Source organism: Emys orbicularis, chromosome 5, assembly GCF_028017835.1.
Source record: "Emys orbicularis isolate rEmyOrb1 chromosome 5, rEmyOrb1.hap1, whole genome shotgun sequence".
Classification (NCBI taxonomy): Eukaryota; Metazoa; Chordata; order Testudines; family Emydidae; genus Emys; species Emys orbicularis.
Window position 1 is genome coordinate 143,852,772 of NC_088687.1, and position 6,466 is coordinate 143,859,237.

The following is a 6,466-nucleotide window of genomic DNA, read 5'->3' on the forward strand; positions in this document are numbered from 1 at the left end:
CGTTGCCCAGATATCAGTTATCAGTGCAGCTGCACTGGGGCATCCATCAGTGCAGACAGGCAAAGCCGCTATTTGCACACCTGCAGGACAGGTTACCCCCCTATTTCAAGAAGGACTAAGCACCATCAGTGCAAATAGTGGCTTTGCCTGTCTACACTGATGGTTGCACTAGGCCAGCGACACTGATAGCTGAAATCGGCGTAACCCCGTGTAGACAAGGCCTAAGTCAGGGTGCATAGGGTGCTGAGCCTTGTCAGAGGCTATAGAAATGTCCGGGGTCAGGCAGACTTGGACTCTGGTGACTAGCCCGAGACGCTGCCCAGGCCATAGTGTCCACACTGCTGTTAGCACACTGCCAGTCTGTCTACCCATGCTGGGAATTACACCTGCAAGCTGCAGCACAGACATGCCCTCTGTGCCCCATCCAAACCTCCCTGAAGTCAATGGGAGGCTTTCAATTGATTTCAGCAGGCAGTTGATCTAGTTCTCTGTCTGGACACTGCAATCACCCCAGCTCTGCATAACAGTCATAATTAGATCACTCTGCCCTGGGAGGCTTGGACCAGGGATCAGCCCAATTCTCTTCATAGGTTCAAGTCACAACTGGGCAGCCCTTGATTTGTGATAATGACATTTCTTAAGTGTTCATTCACTGGGCAACTGCCTCCAGTTTATGAGGAACGTAAATTTCCTGAAAACTGGTTGCAAAATGCAGCTTTTATCCCTCCAGATTCAATCTGCAGGCGCATTTGAGCAAAGATAAATTCAGGGGGATGGTGTGAAAACTTTCCAGTTGGACAAACCAAGTAGAAAGGCCATCTGTCTTCTGAGCTCCTTCATTAGAAAAATAATCTTCAGCCTTTCTATAGCACTTGCCATCAAAGCACTTCACACATGTTAATTAATCAGTCCCCAGATTCGCCCTGGGGGATGGGTCAGCATCATGTTCCCCATTTTACAGCTGGGGAAACTGAGGCAGAGTGCGAGGTGCCTGAGCTCCCCCAGCAGCTGGAACAGATAAACCCACCCATCAAAGGGGAAGTGGCATGAAACAACAAATCAGGCACAATTGCAGTCTAGGGTTTATCTTCTTTTAGACTATAAGCACTTCATGTCCTATATGTTTATACAGCACCCAGCACGCTGGGGCTCAGTACGGACAAAGCCCCTAGGCATTACTGTAATATACAATATATACAGTATTGACAATGTTAAAGGCTCAAAAATCATGAGCAAGGACCCCGCAAAATCAGATTTTTTACAAAAATGAACATTGGATCTTTTTATTTGCCTGCAGGTTTTTGAGCCTTTGGGGTCGGGGTGGGACTGGTCATGTTTTCGAGCTTTTATTTGCAGCCATGACTCCAGAAATTCACATTTTAAAAAGTAAAAGCTGAGACTCGGCTAACCCCATGACTCCAGGAGCTGGGGATTTAAGAAAACCAGGACAAGCCTTTGGAAAATGATTCAGAAAAAACATCCAGATATCATGGGAGTCACGACGAAATCCCAAGAGCTGCCGATGAGACAAACTCTGGCTCGAGCTGAATCCCAAAGGAGCGGAAGCACTGGAAAAATATCAGCAGTGTTGTGGCTGTGTGCACCATATTACATCCACACACACTCCCACTTTGTCACACGCACCCAGACTACCCACAGTAAATTGTTCAATGGGGCTTTTTTTTAAAAATCTGACATGTTTTAAAGCAAATTCACTCCCAACACAGCTGAGAACGCTAACAACCACTTGAGCATATTGCTACTAACTTTGAATGATGAGGGGTGTTTTCACCCTAGTTTTGTCTTTTGAAGACTAGAATTTGCCTTCACCATGCTTTTCCTAATCAAGATTACCTTCCCCCACACCCTCTCCCAAGATTCCTGTTTTGAGGAGGACAAACAAATAACTGAAATCAGGCATTGGAGAGAACATTACATTAACTGCATTTAAAATGTGCAGCCTCCTTTCTCCCCTGCCCTGCTGTGGCGTCTCCTTTCAAAGGAATCCAAACGCTCTGGGGTATAGCGCAGTACCTGAGCTCGGCATGAGTGATTTCAGTGTGACGCTTGCTCTGGCTAAAAGAGCTAACGTGATCCTCAAATGTATAGTAAGTAGAAAGAGGGAAGAGACCTTGCCTCTGTACACTGCGCTGGTAAGACCGCTACTAGAATACGGCGTCCAGTCCTGGTGTTCAGACTTGAAGAAGGATGGGGAGAGAGTTCAAAAGGAGAGCTGGAGAAATGATCACGGGGCTGGAAAAGAAGCCTTGCAGTGGTGGAGGGACTCCAGAGCGGTTGAGAGGTGATTTGATCCCTGGGTATATGGACTTGCACGTGGACAAGAGATCTGATAGCGGAGGGGCTTTGCAATCGTGTTGACAAAGGCATAACAAGATCCAATGGCTGGAAGCTGAAGTTAAACAAATTCAGCCTTGAAATAACATGCAATTTCCTAGCAGCGAGGGGTGATTAAACATTGGAACAGCTTATCAGGGGCGTTGGTGCACTCACCATTGCTTTGGGGTCTTTAAAACGCGATTGGATATCTTTCTAACAGATAGGCTTTAATCCAGCTCCGGGAAGGATTCTCTGGCCTGTGTGATGCAGGTTGGACTAGACAACCACAGTGCTCCGTTCTAGCTTTAGAATCTACGACCATTAGCTGAATGTTTCTGCTAAAGTCATCACTAGTGAAAAAGTACACGTTGACATTCAAATGGTCATCATTATGTTTCAGAGTCAACGCCCCAACTGATGTGAATGGGGGGGGGGGGGTAGATCACACTTCCCTTAGATTCCCTGGGACTGATGGTCCCCTAATTGATTGACCCTAATGTCAATCAGAAGTAACTCCACTGGAATTGCAATGCTATAAAATTGGCATAACTAAAAGGAGAATCAGACCTATAGACTCTGTCCTAAAACTCCAGTGGGTGCCAGAGACCTGTCTACACTAGCACTCCCACCATTGGTGTTCAAGGGTGGCCAAGATTGGAATTCTGGCAAAAAAGCCTTGTGTAGACAAAGCTCTCCACTAACAATCACCAAAGCGGACCAGCCCTCCTTGCTTAGCATGGGATAAATGGGAGAGCTGATGGGGTTTAAAGGGCAGCCTGGCACGTCTGGGCCCTGGCAGTTGACAGCAGTAGCTCCTGGGTGAAGCGCACACTTGCTGTGACTCTGCTGAAGTGGATGGAGTCGTCGCACCAGGGGAGGATATGACCCAGCGTAGTACTCCGCCCCTCCCCGCTCCAGCTGAGCCTCTCAAAGCACTTCTCGCCCATTCATGAATTTGTTCTGTGAAGTGAATCAACATCATCATTCCCAGGAGGGGAAACTGAGGTACAGAGAGAGGACGTGACTCAGCAGATCAGTGGCAGAGCCAGGAATAGACTGCAAGTCTCCGGACTCCCAATCCGTGTTGAATCCCCGCTACACTAACCCACTAGACCCCACGCCCCTTCCAGAACTGGGATTAGAACCCAGGAGTCCTGACTCCCAGCCCCTCTCTGCCCTAGCCACAAAAGTACACTTCCTCCCTAGAGCCCTTCCTGAAATAACACAGAGTAGATTTGTAGATTTCCTGTTTAAGAAACCACCGTGAAACAGACTTATGAAACAATTTAGGCTCCTGTGACCTCAGTCTGTGGCTGGTGCAACTCCCCAGAATACAACGGCCCTTACGCCGGGGTGAATTTGGCCCAGAACGCTCAGCTTAAATTAGAGGTGTTTTTCAGCTGTAAAGTAACTCATCCTAGGCCACAATCGGCCTCCCGCCCTCCACCGTTGCCTTCTTTGCTGTGCCATGCACAGCTGAATGGATAACCCTGGGACGGGCAAGGCCCTCTGGGTGCAAAATTCAGCCGGCCCAGGCTGGGAGTGAGTGAAAGGGGAGCAAATGCCCACTCGCAGGCCTGCTCCCTGATAACTCCTGATCCTGTAGGTGGGGCCCATTGCCTTCCACGGCATGATCCCCTGCACCCCCCAAGCCTGCAGCGATGCCAGGCTGAGCCTGTCCAACTGTTCGGGGAGTTTGCGTGGGATGGGGCTGTGGGGAGAGCCCCTAGGGACCTGAGAGGCAGGGTGGAGATGGCCCTGGCATGATCTTGGACGCTCTGAGGTTGTGGAGGGTTGAACCCATCGCTCGTTCCAGGCTGGAGCGGACGTGCCAGATTACAATGCAAACTAGAAACGAGAGGTAATTTTAACCAAGGAGGGTAACTTTACTGGAGATTGCCCGGGGTGTGGCGGAGTCTCCACACTCTCTCGCTCCAGCACAGGCGATGGGGCTGGACGCTGGAATCTCTGGGCATGGGTCTCTGCCCTGTGCTACGCAGGCAGTCAGACTGGATGCTTGTAACAGTCCCTGCTGGCCTCAACATCCTTGACTACAAAAGGACCCATGTCCAAAGGTCCAGCCACAACGTGCTACAACCTTAACCACGTTCTCGAACTGGGCCTGTGTGTCCAGAGCATGGCACAGCCATGTTCTTAGCGTGCCATCATCACGGGAGCCCCCCAACATGGCTGCTTTGAGGCTAATCTGAGTGTGAAGGAGCTGGGTGTTACAGGCAGGGGAGACAGCTAGGACACAGACGGGGGAGGCTGGATTGGGGGGATCCTGGGGGCGGGTCAGATGAGAAAGGGCTGGAACTGCAGGAGCATAACACAGGAAGATGAGTGGGGATTCCTGGAACTTCCACATGGGAACGTGGCTTCAGGGTGTCCACAGCAGTCCTGGCTATTTAGTGTTTCCCACAATCCATGCTGTCACGGTAAAACTACACACAGATGTTATTAGGATTTATTATTTGTATTACCACAGTGCCGAGGAGCCAGGACCCCACCGGACAAACACAGAACCAAAGGGCAGCCCTGTCTGCTTGTGAAGGTAAGGCCATCCGGTGAGTGCAGGTGGGGAGAAAGCCCAACACAATATCTCTAGGGAGAAGGTGTGAACCGACCCATTCAGTTCAATGGGGTGTTGGGGCAAAAATGACCATTTCAGTGTCAGCCTTGTTAACTCCCTCACTGCTAATTGGTCTCAGCGGAAACATCCACCTAATGTGAAGTGCTAACCCAGCAGGGGCTGGATAGACCATTCCACAAGGCGAAAAGAACAACTCTGAACGATGCAAATATTCTCTTGACTTCTAATAGGATTACTGGTGCAGCAGTGTGGGAGGAGCCCCATCCATGGCGCTAGCTGCTGTACAAACCTAGGACAAAAAATGGTCCCTGCCCTGAGGAGCTTCCAATCTGTAATAATTTGTTCTGGGTTTGTACAGCACCTAGCACAATCCTAATCCATGACTGGGGCTCCTATGTGCTACATCATACAAATAGCTAATCTAATCGATCTATCCCCGTACACCCCCTGTATCTGTCTATCTCATCTATTTCCATACACCCCTGTATCTATCTAATCTAATCTATCTCCATACACCCCCTCTATATATCTATCTCCATACACCCCATCTATCTATCTATCCCCGTACACCCCAACTATCTATCTATCCCCATACACCCCCTCTATCTATTTATCTATCTATCCCCGTACACCCCATCTATCTAGCTATCTATCCCCATACACCTCATCTATCTATCTATCTAATCTATCTATCCCCATACACCCCATCTGTCTATCTATCTATCTATCTATTCCCATACACCTCATCTATCTATCTATCTATCTATCTATCTATCTATCTATCTATCCCCATACACCCCCTCTATCTATCTATCTATCCCCGTACACCCCATCTATCTATCTATCTATCTATCTATCTATCTATCTATCTATCTATCTATCTATCTATCTATCTAATCTCCTTAAACTAGGAGCCTGAGAAGTACGACAAAACCTATCTTTAGGGGGGAGATCATTCTCAGGGACGTGGTGTGAGGGAGTTTTGATTTTTAACAAGACTGGGTGAAATAAAAAAGCAGCTTTTAAACAAACGACTAAGGAAAGTCACAAATAATGTCCGTATGCCATTTATAAGTGTTTTCAGATGTATTACAAGGGAATTGCCTTTGGGTGGGTGGGGAGGGGGAGGAATCTCACCGTTTCCCCAGGGAATCTGTGGAATAAATCCTTCAAACTATGCTAGAATATATCCTGGCTTTGTTTATGGCTGTGTGGAAATTCACCTTAGCATGTCTGAGTCTGAAAATTGCAGTGGTTTAATATTTAGGTTTTATGCGTGGAGACAAAAAGATAAAGAAAACGTTGGGACCTTTGTGAGCTTTGGATTGAACAGAAGAAAAAAAGGAAGAAAACCAGAATACAACCAAGGAGCAGAATTCCCCTTTCTCTGCACATGTAGGAACCCTGGGAAGGCCTCATGCTTTGAAATGTCACCTTTAACCTTGCTTCCTTTAGCTGTTTGCATCTGCTGTTACCTTCAGAATAGCTCTTCTAGCCGTAGTCTGTCCCCAAATACTTAGGGGCTCATTCTGCACC